Source organism: Chenopodium album, chromosome 13 (assembly GCF_948465745.1).
Source record: "Chenopodium album chromosome 13, dcCheAlbu1.1, whole genome shotgun sequence".
NCBI lineage: Eukaryota > Viridiplantae > Streptophyta > Magnoliopsida > Caryophyllales > Amaranthaceae > Chenopodium > Chenopodium album.
This window is the reverse complement of record NC_137846.1, coordinates 54,760,178-54,779,251: the sequence shown is the minus strand read 5'-3', so window position 1 is coordinate 54,779,251 and position 19,074 is coordinate 54,760,178.

Sequence of the window (19,074 nt, the reverse complement as noted above, 5' to 3'; positions counted from 1 at the left end):
CATATTGTTGAACATACTACGTTTAGAACTCATAATGCGCAAACTCATATTTTATACAATGAGAGATAATTAGACAATTATAGAAATTAATAATATATCTGAAGTAAGATAATATAAAAACTAATTGAAACCTTCGTACTTTTGTTTTTTTTTGTTGGAATTGAAACCATTTTCATCATACTTCATAGCACAAGGCAAGGAAAATTACTACTCCGTTTGATTAATAGTATAAAATTTGAAAAAAAAAAAAGTGTACTCGATGACAAAAAATAATCTGTCAAAATAAATAACAAAAAATAAAAAAGCAAAGGAAAAAAAATAGTACCGCAAAGCAACAACTTCGTATTACTGATCTTGGTAAAGCAATAGAAAAAAGAGAACAGTTGCCTTAGGCCCTGTTCTTTTGACCTTCTGGGCGGGGAAAAGCAGGGGTCAGCAGAGCAGAGCAGATTAAATTTTAGCAGAGCAGAGTCAAGCCGAGCACAGCAGATTTCAACATTATTATTAATACTATTATTAATTTTATTATTGTTGTTATTATTATTATTATTATTACTACTACTATTATTACTATTATTATTAATACAATTATTAATGTTATTATTATTCATGTTGTTGTTGTTGTTGTTGTTGTTATTATTATTATTATTATTACTATTATTATTATTACTATTATTATTATTATTATTATTACCATTACTATTACTAGTGTTATTATTATTATTATTAATGCAATTATTAATGTTATTATTATTAATGTTATTATTATTATTATTATTATTACTACTACTACTATTACTATTACTATTACTATTACTAAGTGCATATACCATTGATTTAGGTGAGTGAAAACATAAATATATGTATACCATATTTAACATATGTCAATAATAGAAAGATAAAAAACAACGATTTACTTATATTTATTTCACAAAAATTTTAAAATAAAATGATTTAATGAGTAATAATGATTTTACTTATAAATTTGTCTTAATCATATATTTTATACCCTTTATAATAATGATATACAAATTACTACTTGAAAATAACCTTTTTTTTTTTTTAATTCTTAAATTGTATGGAAAGATTTGAAAAATAATTCAACTCAATGAAATAACAATCAATACCCACATACATATAATGTTTCTACACATTGTGATTCTAATATCAAATGTTTATAAAAGAAATTGTTATTGTTATTATTTATTTATTTGAAAAAATTGTTATAATTATTAGAAATTATTAATTAATAATATTATTAAATATTAATTCTTAATAATTTGAATTATTAAATATTAATAATGATAACTATTATTATTAATTATTATTATGATTAATAAATATTAATTATCATTAATATTAATAATTATTACAATTATTTTATTAATAATTAATATAATTATTCAAAATAACAAATTATTATCATCAATACAATATTAATTATTATTATTATTATTGAATATTAATTATTGTTATTATTAATTATTATTTGAAAATAGAGTAGAGCAGAGCATATTTCTTTTGAGCAGAGCATAACAGAGCAGATTTCTTTTGAGCAGAGCAGATTTGATTTGAGCAGAGCTGAGCAGAGCAAAGAAGAGCAGAGCAGCTCTAAAGAACGGGGCCTTAGTAGAAAAGTAGGTGATCTTTTATCAGAAAGCAACACGTCAGTTTTTTGTATGTTTGGCAAAACCTAAGAGACCACCTATTACATATAACGGGTCTCTTTGGTAAACAGTTTTTTTTTTTTTTTTTTTTTGTTTTTTGAGAATGGGGGTGCAGCTGTAACTCTATGTACCCCCTGGATCCGCCATTGGCAGAGTGACAGACTAATAAATCATTGATAAATACTCTGTATGACCGTATATAATATGTAGTATAAATAAGGTGATTAACTTTTGCAACTCTAGTCATAGTATATAATTGGTACTTAATTAATTAATTAATTATTGTTAACCTTTTAATAAAAAAAAAAAAAAAAAAAAACCAATTAGTTATTGTTTACTTTTTTTTTTGACAAAAATCAGCTTAGTTTTCATTTATGTTTTAATAGAATCTTTTTTTGTTTTTTTTTTTTTTTTTTTTTTTTTTTTTTTGGAAATATGTTTTACTAGTTAATAGAGTTATAGATTTATACGAAATAATATAGAGTACTTACTAATTATATTTATGACTTGTTTTGGTTAGACAACTTGCTATAAACAGTTGTGAATTAGTTAATATGCTTATGTGAGGAGGGTTCCTATAGGATCTCCCACTTGATGCTTGGGCCCTTTAAAAGCTCGAGACTTATTATATTAGTTAGGATTCGAATTTCTAACTGTTTATTTGCGAGACATAAAAAAGAAATAAAACAAGCTATCTATTTTTTTATTGTACTAGTAACTAGGGAGTCGCTAATGAATTTTAGGAAAACTTATAAGTCTCGTCCATGTCTCCCCCCAAGCAGTGTGCAAGGAGGATTTAACACGAAGCAAAGGTTTTTGCAATCAAGGTCTGTGATAACCAGAGGTCTAATTATGGTTCGGAAGTGAGGGTACTAAGGTGTCGTTCTTCCGAAGCGATCATCCTAGCCCTAGTATGGCCTCTACTAGCTAGCTCTTCTTGTTCACAATTTCACTATTAGGCAAAAATATGCAACGTATTATCCTTGTTACTAAAAAGTTAGCTCATTTTATTTACAAACAACATCCACAAACATCTATATTACAATGAATTTCTTTGTTCGTGTAAATTAGTTCGTGAAAAGAACAATAAAATAAATAAGATTCGCTTGATATCTTAAGCTAAGTGATAAAACAATTAATTAATTCTAAACTTTAGTCTTAATTAACGAAAGATTAATTAGATACACTAATTAAACCAATTAATAATTAGTCCTTAACAAACACTAATCAATTGATTAATTACTTATTTAAACATATAAATAGTTTATCTAAGTTCTCAGGAACCTAATCGTTTTTTCTTTTTTAGACCTCCGTTTTTTTGTTTATAGACCTCCTGTTGTTCCGTAAGCTCCAACGCCTTCAAAGGATTAAAGGTGCGTTCTATTCACCTGATTTTTATTTATCTAAACTTATCTTAACTTATTAGCCCTTATTAGAACTTATTTTAGTTATAAATTGAAATTCGGTAGCCCTGATTAACCCTTATCATAACTTATCTGAACTTATTTTTCCTGAACTTATCTTGTCTCAACTTATCTGAACTTATTTTTTCAAACATAAATGGAAATAAGTAGAGCAAAATAGGTTCTAATTAGGGCTGTAAATTGTTTGGAAAAAGAGGCGAAATGTAGTATTCAAATATGAGAGATTAGTGTATTTTACTTAGAGGTTTATGGTCAGTTTTTTTTATTTTTCATTGTGATTTTAGGTTCAACCGAGACCCTTGTTTATAGGTGCAGGGATCTAGGGTTAGATTTTAAGAGCTACCGTGTCAGGTGACAAGTGCAACGGTCAAAGTCGTGCTGGCTTCGCCAACAAAATCCCTTATATGGGGATTGGTACCTCAACCTAACAAAGACTTTTAGGTTAGGATTTATGCCCTGTACCAAAGCAAATCGTTATGAGCTAGACCTAATAAAGACGACAATATCTACTAGTGGACTCATCGATCTTGACTTGAGGTGTTACAGGTCATATCAAAGCAGGATCAAAATAGGTGAAATAAAATTAACTCATCTTTATTGCATTTATTTAGGTGAGCATAAAAGAGAAATGGGGCAGTATCATTTCTCTTGACAGTGATATTAGTTAAATATACAAAAATCTAGAGTAGAGCCCATAATCTACCAAAAAATAGTATATTTGACTGTGTCAAAACATTGTGGTACATTGATAAAGAAAGAGTGATTTCCTTACCTTAGTAAGCTCTCCACCGGTTATGCCAACATGTCTCTCAAGCATATTTATCTTGAAGCGGTTGTCAGTTAAAACCAATTTTTTTCACCAAACCAAGACAATGTAACATATCTGGTAAAAGAATCACATAGCATTAGCGAGGAACAACTATTGAACTTTGGACTTGACAAATTTTGGACTCCTTACCTTTTCAAATAAACAAAATGCACAATAAACCTAGTAGTGTAGCGAGTATGTCCTGCGCAGCTACGCCTGAGCCAGTTGTAGTCGAGTAATTTATTGATTGGTCCCATAGCAAAGAGAGCCCCAGTTATTCTTAATGAGACACGTTTTCTGTTTCTCATAATGGCATTTTTGAAATTAAATTGAAGTATTTAACTTGCTGTGCTGGTGACTGGGAAAAGGTGGGGGACACATTACGTGGCATGGATTTCTAATGAATGTGGATGCCGTTAGCTAAGGAAACGTATTTTCTTTATTAGCAAACTCTGAAATTTTATAATCCGATTATCTCTCCTCTCAAATTTGTTATCCATTCTATCTTTCCTCTCTTTTAATGGCAATGGCGATTTCAGATCTGAGTTACGACTCACTCTCTAATTTGTTGATATCTGCTGTAATCAATTCAATTGAAGTAACAGGTTAGTAAAATTTTTTTTTTCAAGTCGCTTCACTCCATTCGTAGTTCTAGTTCTAGGAGGGTCTGGATTTGTTTTTATTTCTATCTGATGCGAAATCAACAATGGAATTGAAATAGTAGTAATTGTTTACAAATCTTTCTTTTTTCTTATAATTTCTGAAAATGCGTTTCTGAGGTTGCTCATTCAATTTGATTAAATTGGTATTTATAATTTCTGGAAATGTGGTGTGAAAGTGTGGAATTATTTGTGTTAATTTTTCAAAATTTGGTGCATCATATAGTTCAATTGTATTGTGTTAATGTGTATGTGATTATGTGTTGATTAATTTGTATCATATTTAGTATGTCGAATTGGAATTGTTTGGGAAGGAGGAAGGAATTAGAGGGTATGATGATGGATACTGATATTCTGAACACAGAAATAGAAGCCGATATTAAGGGCAGTGAGATTGTTGTTGTTGATCGGGGTAACGTAGTTAAGAAAAGGAGTAATGTTGAAATGGAGGTTGATGGCATAGAAGAGACAGTAGTTGAAAAGACTGTAATTGAATATAGTTGTGGCATAGAAGAGACTGTAATTGAATATGGTTGTGGCATAGAAGAGATTGTACCAATACTAGAGCCTAAGGTTGGGATGGTATTTAGATATTAGCAAGAGGTTGAAGCATACTATAAGGAGTATGCTGAGCAAACTAGGTTTGGAGTGACAAGGGTTCAGGGCCATTCTATCCCTAGTGCAGCCTCTACTAGCTCTTCCTTTTTCACAATTTCATCACCAAAAAATATGTGCAATGTGACACCTAAAACTATATGTTAGTTGATTTTATTTACAAGCATTGATCACATAAGGATTACATTGCAACGAATGTCGTTACTCTTATTTAATTCAAATTCGTGAAAAGAACAAAATAAACAATATTCGCCTTGTCTTAAGTGATCAAACAACAATTAATTATTCAATTCTATTCTTTAATTAACGCAATAATACTATGTGAAATTAAATAATTAAAAGTTTGTTTAAAGTGATCAAACAATACTAATTAATCAATTAAAGTTATTATTTAAACAATAAAAGAAAAGTGATTTATCTAAGTGCTTAGGAAACTCTAGCTTGCACATAATGGTTGATGCTTCTTTCAAAGAACAGGGCTGTGATACTAGCATTGCTTGTATCTGCAGGGACCACCAAAATCACTGGGTCAAGGGCATTGCTCTCCACACTACAACCAATTCAGCACTCATGGCTGAAACCATAGCCATCACTGCTGCTGCAGCATGGGCGGTTAAAGAAGGATGGGAGGAAGTGCATATAATATCTGATTGTCAAAGAGCTGTTAAAGGAATCAATCAACAAGACAAGGGCTTAGATGAAATGGGAAACCATTACCTGTTTTGCAGGGACCTTCTAAAAACGATTCCAAGGGGAAAGCTATTATATTCAAGGGACCCAGGGATCAAGTCAAGGAAGCAGATGTGGTGGCCAAGCAAGCTATGCTGCATCTAACACCCTCCACTAGGGGTGAATGGAACATTGAAAATATTTTGGATATTTGTGTGCAGATTGTCCTACCTAGTTTAACTGATGAATTACATAATACCAGCACTGTTTCTTTTGGCAACAAACTTATTATGTCCTCTAATAAAACTGTAAATTCGGGTGTTCTAACACCACTTTTGAACCCACCCTAGCTGACTGTGATGTTTGTTGTATTAGGACCTAGCCCTTTAAACAATTTGTTACTGCTGAAATTTATTTAATCTAGTTCTCTTTCTTCCAAAAAAAAAGTGCTCAGGAAACTAACCGTTCTTCTTCGTATGCTTAGATCTCCGTCTTAGATGTTTATAAACCTTCTTTCTTCTTCGTATCTCCAAGGGCTTCAATGGATGGATTAGGGTTGAAGAGTATTTAGGAAGAAAGGAGAAAAGTAGTATGATAGTAAGAGAAATTGAGAGATTAGGGATTCAAGAATACTAATGTTTAGAATTCTGGTTTTTTCTATACTCTTTAGGGTTGAACAAAGACCCCAATTTATAGGCGAAGGAATCTAGGTTTAGGGTTTTAGAGCCGTGACGTCTGGTGGCGCGCGCAACTCTAGGGGTCGCGTGCATCTCAACGACTTGCGCGCGTCAGGTGCGCGCAACTCACTGAGTTGCGCTCGGTGCGGTTTGTCTTATACGAAAACGCGTCTTTAAAACTTCCATAACTTTTGATTGCAAAGTCGGACTAAGGCGTGTGAGATATCACTGGAAAGATCTGAACGTCTACTCTCTAATTCTGTTTTAATTAGGTTAAAATATATTATGGATCAAAAGATATGGTTGTTGGAGTGCAAGGGTATTGGTTTTAGGGCTCGGTTTAGTGTTTTGATCATAACTTCTTCGTTAAAGCTCTTTGAAAGGGCTATCCATCTGTATAGGCCTTTAATAGAAATTTGATGGTTGTTTTATCTGATTGGCTCGATTTTTAACAATGTAAGATCTATTGGATCCAATCATCGCATTTGACGCATTTGGGTCTGTTATTAATCAAGTTCAAACATGTATGAGCACGTTTTAGGCCTAATTAGTAATTGGACAAGGATCTAAGATAACTTGATCTCAAATATAGGTTTTAACTTACTTTATAATGCATTTCGTAGTCCATGAACACATCAACTTTGATCTAGCATGAAGAACGAGTTTTTGTAACATCATCGCACTTCCTGTCGGGATAGGAGGCCAAAAGTAGGTGTCTATAGTTCCCGGATTGCATTTTCTCAAAATACAGCATCATTGCCTTTGCGTCACCTCCAACCATCATCAATCTTTGTTCCTTGTAGACCTCGTGTCTTAAATCTTTGACAGTGAACGGCATGTTATCCATTCCATTTCGATCAGTCGCCATGCACCCATGTATCTGAGATATGGTTACCCCCTGCTCATAGTAATTCATCAACTTCTTCTTAATTTTATCGGTCATGTGCTTTATGCGGTACTCCTTGACAAGCTTGGATTGACTCTGGTCTATTAAGTGATTATGCACTAAGTGCACGGTCTTCAACTCCCAAGCACCATCTTTATTGAGACTAGCATAAATCCGTGCTAGACATTCACACTTTTTGGAATTCCTCTTCCCTCGGCTTAACTCATCCTCACATACAACACCATCAAATAATCCACCCGAACCTCCAACACCCATTGCCTTTTCCCTTTTCTTTGCTTCCCTCCTAGCTGTCATGTCGGGTTTTCCCCAACACTCACACTTCCACGTTGTTGAAATTCTCTTATTCTTGTCCTTCTTAGAATTGACACCCGAATAACGATTCCTCCCTTAAAGGAACTTTAATTTAGTACCTTCGCTCCCGAACTTATTTCTGGTACACGTAGACCAATTTGGGCCATGGGGTAAAGTTATGATCCATGCTAAATATCCCTTGAACTCTACTTGGGAGAAAGGCATGAGTGAGGTTTATGAGTTTTCCTAAAACTCATTGGCGACTCCTTACTAGTTTCTTACAAAAAAGCATAATGATAGGATCAATTCTAATTCAAGTCCCCCAAACAGTCAGGAATTCAAATCCTAGTACACCCTAACAAGTGTAAAGTCTTAGGCTTTTAAAGGGTCATGGGCATAAAGGAGAATGGTCCCCTACGATGGGCACACCCTCCTTACAGTGGGGAGTCCACTGGGGACTTAGAGGTTACATGATTAGTTCTTAGTTATGGTTCAAGGTTTCCAACACTAGGTTACCTATGGGTTGTAACGAGAACTAACTTGGATAATCTCTAGTTAGAGAGCGAGACTTGAATGCATAATATCTTCCTTTTTCACAAAAGTAAAGCCAAACAAGCAACAATGCATCATGCATAATCATAGCACACTTTAACCATTGGGGATTGGCTCATTGACTAGGGGTTGCCAACACTAGGCTTCTATCTCGAAATCAATAACAATCATCCCACCCATATCACCAACAAAATGTTGGGAGGGCTATGTCATGGGACAACACGTTGAGTGATTGATACGTGCATCGTCCCTTAAGATATGGTACCTTTGGACACCCAAGCCTTGACCTTAGAATAGCATTGTATGCTTCGACGGTTCCTTTTATGTGCTTATGTGTAGGGGTGAAACAAACTCGGTTTAAAACCGAATCGAACCGAACACCGAACCGAATAACCAATATGGTTCGGTTTTTTTTTTCTTTTAAGAACCCAAAATACAAATCAGGATTTTTTTTTTTTCTTTTAAGAACCCAAAATCGGGAAATTAGAATTCGAAAAAAGGGTTAAAAAAACCAAAATTGCAAAGTAGGAAACAAAATCAATCAAATAGAGGAGTGAAAGAGCAGATTCTAAATCCCAAAATTTCAATTAAATTATGTTAACAAACAAAAGAACAAACCCTGGAGTTCTTTTTAGTCATTTTCATCAAATAATCGCTTATAATTAATTAAAAATACATAAATTGGTTGGAGATCGAGAGCACACCTTGACGATATTCTTGATGAATGAGTTTTGGAGAAGCTTTAGAGGAGTTTTGGAGGAGCTTTAGAGCAGTTTTAGAGGAGAGAGAAACGTTGAGGCTGGGTTCATGTGAAAAAATGGGAAAAAGAATAATAGTGAAGCAAAAGGAACTAACAACTAAGGAACCGCAGAAATACGAGAGCGAGCATTTTGAGTCGTATGTGCTACTGGGCTACATTAGTAACTAACCTTAATAAAGCCCGTTATAATTAATAATGTCAAAAAAATTTGAATTATTATTTGCAACCGACCTTTTTTATTCCCATTACTAATAGTTCGTTGTTCAGTCTATCATTGACCTACTATTTATAACTTACCTTGGTTATGCCAGTTACTAATACTAATTTATTTGTAACCCGCATAATCTATGCGGGTTACTAATAGGGCATTACAAATAGCATTTTTTCTACTAGTGCTTCATGCATATTGTGATGCCGATTGGGCAGGTGATCGAGACTCTTACATTTCAACAACTGGCTATGTTGTTTACCTTGGTCGAAACCCGCTCTCGTGGAGCTCTAATAAGCAAAAGAGCTTAGCACGCTCCTCCACATAAGCTGAGTTTAGAGCAGTAGCTTCCACCACTGCTGAGCTACTATAGCTAATTAAGATCTATCCCTCCTTCAAGAATTAAAAGTTGTCATCCGCAATGTCCCAAGTATATATTGTGACAACTTAGGTGCCACACACTACTCTGCAAACCCGGTCTTCCATTCTCGAAAGAAACACTTGGCTTTATCTTTACATTTTGTTAGAGAAGAAGTACAACGAGGGACACTCCGTGTGCAACACATTTCAGGCAATGATCAGCTTGCGGATGCTCTTACTAAGCCACTTGAAAGAACAGGCTTCACTGACTTGTTCTTGTTCACCAGGATTGGTCTTGCTCAAAGGCCGTCCAACTTGCGGGGGCGTATAGAAGGATAATATTGAAATATTATCTATGTTGTTGTTAATAGCAGAATATGTTAGTCTTCCTTATCATTAGCTATATGATTATTATTCCGTGTATTTATCTTAGCTTTCTGTTGTGATAGAGTTAGCCTTAAATATTTGTTATTATCTTTCCTAGTGTATAGACCTACGTACTAGGCTTTTTAACTACTCTTGATTCCTATTTAAAGGAACTCAAAGTTAATAGAAGTTAATCAATTATCTACATCACGATCATGGTTTGGGCACTCACATGGATAATTTAGCGATCCCCTTGTTTCTAAAAGATAAGCCAGCGATGCTATTTCTGGCATTTCTTCAACAACTAAAATGTGCTCCATTGTGTTAAAGAAACTATACGATAGTTCTTTGTATAAACTAAGCTAAGCTCATAAAGTCATAAGCCAAGCTAACCAATATAATAAATTAAAACACCTTTCATGATCCATATTAATAAATAAAGTAGTATAACAGTACACCCATATAATAAAGGTACAATAATACTCGAAGTCACATTCAAAATGAGTAGTTAATACTCCTTACTTCTTACATGTATAAATTACAAATTTAGATTGTCAAAAAAAAAAAAAAAAAAAAAAAAAGTACAAATTTAAAAGAAACGGTTAGTTGTTTCATTGTTGAAGAGCACTATAGTACACATCCAGCACATAAAACTATACGTAACACTCTCTCTCTCTGTATATGTATGTGTATATATACATATATCAATGTATGCATAGAGCTTAGTTCATGTACTGTCTCTCTCACCGGCCTTATTAGCTTCAAGTTTTACAAGAAAATATAAACTTTTTCCAAATGTCAACAACTAGATCATCCATTGGGTTAATGATCCTAGCCATTTGCATGGTCATTTTAATGTCCATTGTCTATCCCACCAAAGCCGAGATTCTCCAGTTCAGTTTACCCCCCAACAGCGGGATATCACCGGATTCCGATATCGTCTACGCCCCTACTCCATCCACAAACTCCGCACTAGCGACATGTGCGTCCAGAATTACCTTAGATTGTGCTTCTGAGATTATACGTAACGATGAATTTTTTAAAGTCCATTTCGAGGTCAAATGTTGTCGGCAGCTTGTAGAGATGGGTAAGGCGTGTAACGATTTGATCGTTGATGATCTTCTTGCCGAATATGATGATACTAATACAAAGAGATCGATCGAAATGCACCAAAGGAGCGACTATCTTTGGAACAAGTGCCTTCAGGTTGTGAATCATATTTATGTCCAAGCGGATGTCGTATGATATTGATGTCGGAAATTTTCAATTCGTCTTGGGGGCGGCCGGGGAGTTGATTAGGCGTATGTTTCACCATAATAAGCCTAAAAATTAGTCAATTAAAAGTCATCGAATACTGATTATTATATGCATTATTACTAGCTTTATAAGCTATTAGTAGGTGCCCCAAGTAATGTCCCGTTTCAATACTTGAATTATTGTGTATCTTGTCCTGGGTTATAGATGAATTGATTAATTATATGTCTTAATTAAGTCTTTTAGTATTTCACCATGTGACATGTAATGTGTGATCGACCTATACTACTACTATCAAAATTTCTCTCGCTAAACAATTCTCAAGTACATGAGCAAAATATAGACATGCATGCCAATCTATTATCATAAGATACAATACATTTTGTGTAGTAGTCCTTGTTAGCTTTCCCTTTAAGTGAATAACTAGTCATTGACCAAAGGCACCAAAATATATACTTGAAGTCGCATGCAAAAATATATAAAGTACACATCAATTAGAAATGATTGTTCCGTTGTTAAATTAATTATGCACACCCTTCTCAGTAATAATTTTAACCATTTCTCTAACTAGTAAGCCATCCACTATTTTATTACTATAGGGTTTGGGGATCAAATTAAAAGATGCTTGAAATTTTTTTAATTTAGATAATATAAAGTGTTGATTTGGTAACACTTATCTTAAGAATTAAATTAATTTATAAATAAAAACAAAAAAAACGAAAACCTTGATGACAATGAGTTGAGGAATGAGGTGAGGGAAAATGTTGATGGAAGCTAATTAGACGCCATTGTTGAGTGTTTTTTACTTCTCTGGGTTTGGGGAAATGGAGGTCTCGGCCGGCGGCAGAGGTAAGTCGCTGGGGTGGCGGGGTTTAAGGCGGCGCGGCTCAGTCGAGGGAGGGGGGCTGCAGCCAGGGGAGGGGGAAAGGGAGATGGTGGCCGGCTGGTGGTGGAGGTTGAGGTTTTTCCTTTTTTTTATGGATTAATTTAATTATGATATGGTTAAGTGAGAGTTAGAGGGTAATTAGAAGAAATTAGTGTTTAATTAAGTGAATTAGAGGCACTGACCGTTGTCTTGAACAAAAAAATTTTATTTCGGGTTTTCTTTTACGATAAATCTTTTAAGAGATTAATTTTTTTCGCAAAATGGGGCAATTATAAAGTTTTTTTTTGGACAAATTTTCCTTGAATATACTACACTCCCTGACGTTATAAAGGTACTAAAACACTTGAAGTTGGATGCAAATTGAGTAGTTTTTATCCTTACTTCTTACATCCCTATATAAAGTACACATTAATTAGAAATGGTGGTTTCGAAAAAAATAAAAAATAAAAAATAAAAGCTAATAACCCATTATTAAATATACTACACTCCCTAGCCTTCTCATCAATTTATTGAACCATTTCTCTAGCTACTAGCTAGTAACCCATTATTAAATATACTACACTCCCTAGCCTTCTTATCAATTTATTGAACCATTTCTCTAGCTACTAGCTAGTAACCCATCCACTTATATGTTTACGGTTGATTGGTTGAATGTACGTACGGTTTCATTTAATAATGAAACGTAGCTAGCAAATTAAAATAACTGAAGTTGCAGCTTTGTTTATTCTCTTTCAAAGTTCTGTAACACCTTCAGTTTCCTCATGGCTTTCATTATGAAATTAATGTAGCCATTGCTGCAAAAAAGAACCAAACTTCACAACAAATCATATAAATGGGATAAAATTTGCCAAACTATTTTCACACACAGAAATATTTTTTCTTTGGAAAAAAAAAAAGTTTCGCATGGCAAATACTCATTCTTCAACAGTCAAGTTCACTATTATCTTCATTCTCATAATATTTGCTTTTCTGGCAAATGGAGCAACCTCTCAAACTTCAATGGAGCAACCTCTCAAACCAGACAAGCGCCATTATCAACTTCCATTAGAGAATAAGCGAGTTTCATTCGGTGCGTTTGTGGGTGCTGGTAACCTATTCTTAGGGGTGGGGCAATTGATTGGGAGTATTATTGATAAAGATAAGCCAAAAAAGTAATAAGCCATTTGTATTAAGGTAAAGGATCATGATGCTTTTTATATTTATAAGGTTGTTTATGTACTATTAATGACTTAATGTCATCATACTTATACTTTTTTTTTTTCTTTTTTTGAGCTAATATCATGATATTTATACTAAAAAATCATGAATATCTAGTTTTATTTTTAATTAATATATATATGGTAATATTAATCTCATTTGTTTTTATTACTTTATTTGTGTACTTGTATTCATATGTAACAAATTTAGTTTTAATTGTCCCCCAAAAGAAATTTTCTCAATATCCGTCAATAGTCATATATAATCATGACAAGTTATAAATAACAAAAAAATGCATTGTTCGTATTTTATATACTCCATTTTTTTTTTTTTTGGAAAATCGTATTTTATGCTCCTTTATCTTTATTGGCTTGCTACAGCTATCTCTTTAAAAATGACAAAATGAAACCTAAACAACAGAGTACAGTGGCGGATCCAGGAATATGATAATGGGGGTACGAAATCCGATTTGTTAAAAAATGCGAAACTTGACAAACTAAAATACAAGTATGATTTATAATTAGTTATTGTTTCATTCCACCCTCTTATTAGTTATTGAATGTATTCCTTATTCCTAAAATATTGTCCATAATTGAACCAAACAATTAAAACTAATATAATTAAAGGTAATACAATTACACTTTTATAAAACTCATAGGCAAATTTTTATTTTAAGTCAACGATCGTATAATAAATAAAATAAAATTATATTTGTATCATCTTAAAGTATAACTAATTGCACTTATTATATTTCCTTGTCACAATTTAATATACAAGTACGTACTCGAATTGAGGCATATCAATAGTAATCATGTGGAAGTTTATTCAAAGGAAGGGAAAAAAAAAAAAGCATATTGTTGAACATACTACGTTTAGAACTCATAATGCGCAAACTCATATTTTATACAATGAGAGATAATTAGACAATTATAGAAATTAATAATATATCTGAAGTAAGATAATATAAAAACTAATTGAAACCTTCGTACTTTTGTTTTTTTTTGTTGGAATTGAAACCATTTTCATCATACTTCATAGCACAAGGCAAGGAAAATTACTACTCCGTTTGATTAATAGTATAAAATTTGAAAAAAAAATAGTGTACTCGATGACAAAAAATAATCTGTCAAAATAAATAACAAAAAATAAAAAAGCAAAGGAAAAAAAATAGTACCGCAAAGCAACAACTTCGTATTACTGATCTTGGTAAAGTAATAGAAAAAAGAGAACAGTTGCGTTAGGCCCTGTTCTTTTGACCTTCTGGGCGGGGAAAAGCAGGGGTCAGCAGAGCAGAGCAGATTAAATTTTAGCAGAGCAGAGTCGAGCCGAGCACAGCAGATTTCAACATTATTATTAATACTATTATTAATGTTATTATTGTTATTATTATTATTATTATTATTATTACTACTACTATTATTACTATTATTATTAATACAATTATTAATGTTATTATTATTCATGTTGTTGTTGTTGTTGTTGTTGTTGTTGTTATTATTATTATTATTATTACTATTATTATTATTACTATTATTATTATTATTATTACTATTACTATTACTATTATTATTATTATTATTAATGCAATTATTAATGTTATTATTATTAATGTTGTTGTTATTATTATTATTATTATTATTATTATTATTATTATTATTATTATTATTATTATTATTATTATTATTATTATTATTATTATTACTACTACTACTACTATTACTATTACTATTACTAAGTGCATATATCATTGATTTAGGTGAGTGAAAACATAAATATATGTATACCATATTTAACATATGTCAATAATAGAAATATAAAAGACAACGGTTTACTTATATTAATTTCACAAAAATTTTAAAATAAAATGATTTAATGAGTAATAATGATTTAACTTATAAATTTGTCTTAATCATATATTTTATACCCTTTATAATAATGATATACAAATAACTACTTGAAAACAACCTTTTTTTTTTAATTCTTAAATTGTATGGAAAGATTTGAAAAATAATTCAACTCAATGAAATAACAATCAATACCCACATACATATAATGTTTCTACACATTGTGATTCTAATATCAAATGTTTATAGAAGAAATTGTTAGTAATTGTTATTATTATTATTTATTTATTTGAAAAAATTGTTATAAATATTATAAATTATTAATTAATAATATTATTAAATATTAATTCTTAATAGTTTGAATTATTAAATATTAATAATGATAACTATTATTTTTTAATTATTATTATGATTAATAAATATTAATTATCATTAATATTAATAATTATTACAATTATCTTATTAATAATTAATATAATTATTCAAAATAACAAATTATTATCATCAATACAATATTAATTATTATTATTATTGAATATTAATTATTGTTATTGTTATTATTAATTATTATTTGAAAATAGAGTAGAGCAGAGCATATTTCTTTTGAGCAGAGCATAACAGAGCAGATTTCTTTTGAGCAGAGCAGATTTGATTTGAGCAAAGCTGAGCAGAGCAAAGAAGAGCAGAGCAGCTCTAAAGAACGGTTCCTTAGTAGAAAAGTAGGTGATCTATTTTCAGAAAGCAACACGTCAGTTTTTTGTATGTTTGGAAAAACCTAAGAGACCGCCTATTACATATAACGGGTCTCTTTGGTAAATAGTTTTTTTTTTTTTTTTGTTTTTTTAGAATGGGGGTACAGCTGTAACTCTATGTACCCCTGGATCCACCATTGGCAGAGTGACCTTCTATTAAATCATTGATAAATACTCCGTATGACCGTATATAATATGTAGTATAAATAAGGTGATTAACATTTGCAACTCTAGTCATAGTATATAATTGGTACTTAATTAATTAATTAATTATTGTTAACTTTTATAAAAAAAAAAAAAAAAAAAAAAAAAAAAAAAAAAAAAAAACCAATTAGTTATTGTTTACTTTTTTTTGACAAAAATCAGCTTAGTTTTCATTTATGTTTTAATAGAATCTTTTTTTGTTTTTTTTTTTTTTTTTTTTTTGGAAATATGTTTTACTAGTTAATAGGGTTATAGATTTATACGAAATAATATAGAGTACTTACTAATTATATTTATGACTTGTTTTGGTTAGACAACTTGCTATAAACAGTTGTGAATTAGTTAATATGCTTATGTGAGGAGGGTTCCTATAGGATCTCCCACTTGATGCTTGGGCCCTTTAAAAGCTCGAGACTTATTATATTAGTTAGGATTCGAATTTCTAACTGTTTATTTGCGAGACATAAAAAAGAAATAAAACAAGCTATCTATTTTTTTATTGTACTAGTAACTAGGGAGTCGCTAATGAATTTTAGGAAAACTTATAAGTCTCGTCCATGTCTCCCCCCAAGCAGTGTGCAAGGAGGATTTAACACGAAGCAAAGGTTTTTGCAATCAAGGTCTGTGATAACCAGAGGTCTAATTATGGTTCGGAAGTGAGGGTACTAAGGTGTCGTTCTTCCGAAGCGATCATCCTAGCCCTAGTATGGCCTCTACTAGCTAGCTCTTCTTGTTCACAATTTCACTATTAGGCAAAAATATGCAACGTATTATCCTTGTTACTAAAAAGTTAGCTCATTTTATTTACAAACAACATCCACAAACATCTATATTACAATGGATTTCGGATTTCTTTGTTCGTGTAAATTAGTTCGTGAAAAGAACAATAAAATAAATAAGATTCGCTTGATATCTTAAGCTAAGTGATAAAACAATTAATTAATTCTAAACTTTAGTCTTAATTAACAAAAGATTAATTAGATACACTAATTAAACCAATTTATAATTAGTCCTTAACAAACACTAATCAATTGATTAATTACTTATTTAAACATATAAATAGTTTATCTAAGTTCTCAGGAACCTAATCGTTTTTTCTTTTTTAGACCTCCGTTTTTTTGTTTATAGACCTCCTGTTGTTCCGTAAGCTCCAACGCCTTCAAAGGATTAAAGGTGCGTTCTATTCACCTGATTTTTATTTATCTAAACTTATCTTAACTTATTAGCCCTTATTAGAACTTATTTTAGTTATAAATTGAAATTCGGTAGCCCTGATTAACCCTTATCATAACTTATCTGAACTTATTTTTCCTGAACTTATCTTGTCTCAACTTATCTAAACTTATTAACCTTATCTGAACTTATTTTTTCAAACATAAATGGAAATAAGTAGAGCAAAATAGGTTCTAATTAGGGCTATAAATTGTTTGGAAAAAGAGGGGAAATGTAGTATTCAAATATGAGAGATTAGTGTATTTTACTTAGAGGTTAATGGTTAGTTTTTTTTATTTTTCATTGTGATTTTAGGTTCAACCGAGACCCTTGTTTATAGGTGCAGGGATCTAGGGTTAGATTTTAAGAGCTACCGTGTCAGGTGACAAGTGCAACGGTCAAAGTCGTGCTGGCTTCGCCAACAAAATCCCTTATATGGGGATTGGTACCTCAACCTAACAAAGACTTTTAGGTTAGGATTTATGCCCTGTACCAAAGCAAATCGTTATGAGCTAGACCTAATAAAGACGACAATATCTACTAGTGGACTCATCGATCTTGACTTGAGGTGTTACAGGTCATATCAAAGCAGGATCAAAATAGGTGAAATAAAATTAACTCATCTTTATTGCATTTATTTAGGTGAGCATAAAAGAGAAATGGGGCAGTATCATTTCTCTTGACAGTGATATTAGTTAAATATACAAAAATCTAGAGTAGAGCCCATAATCTACCAAAAAATAGTATATTTGACTGTGTCAAAACATTGTGGTACATTGATAAAGAAAGAGTGATTTCCTTACCTTAGTAAGCTCTCCACCGGTTATGCCAACATGTCTCTCAAGCATATTTATCTTGAAGCGGTTGTCAGTTAAAACCAATTTTTTTCACCAAACCAAGACAATGTAACATATCTGGTAAAAGAATCACATAGCATTAGCGAGGAACAAATATTGAACTTTGGACTTGACAAATTTTGGAATCCTTACCTTTTCAAATAAACAAAATGCAAATAAATCTAGTAGTGTAGCCAGTATGTCCTGCGCAGCTACGCCTGAGCCAGTTGTAGTTGGGTAATTTGTTGATTGGTCCCATAGCAGAGAGAGCCCCAGTTATTCTTAATGAGAAACGTTTTCTGTTTCTCATAATGGCATTTTTGAAATTAAATTGAAGTACTTAACTTGCTGTGCTGGTGACTGGGAAAAAGTGGGGGACATATTATCTGTGTTAATTTTTCAAAATTTTGTGCATCATATAGTTCAATTGTATTATGTTAATATGTATGTGATTGTGTGTTGATTAATTTGTTTCATATTTAGTATGTCGAATTGGAATTGTTTGGGAAGGAGGAAGGAGATGATGGATACTGATATTCTGGACATAGAAATGGAAACCGATATAAGGGGCAGTGAGATTATTGTGTTTAATTGGGGTAGCGCAGTTAAGAAAAGGAGTAATGTTGAAATGGAGGTTGATGGCATAGAAGAGACAGTAGTCTAAGAGACTGAAGTTGAAGATAGTTGTGGCATAGAAGAGACTGTAGTTGAAGATAGTTATGTATATGGTGATGGCATAGAAGAGATTGTACCTGTAACAGAGCCTAAGGTTAGGATGGTATTTATATCTTGCCAAGAACTTGAAGCATACTATATGGAGTATGTTGAGCAAACTGGGTTTGGAGTGACAAGGGTTCAGGGCCATTCTATTCCTAGTGCGGCCTCTACTAGCTCTTCCTTTTTCACAATTTCATCACCAAACAATA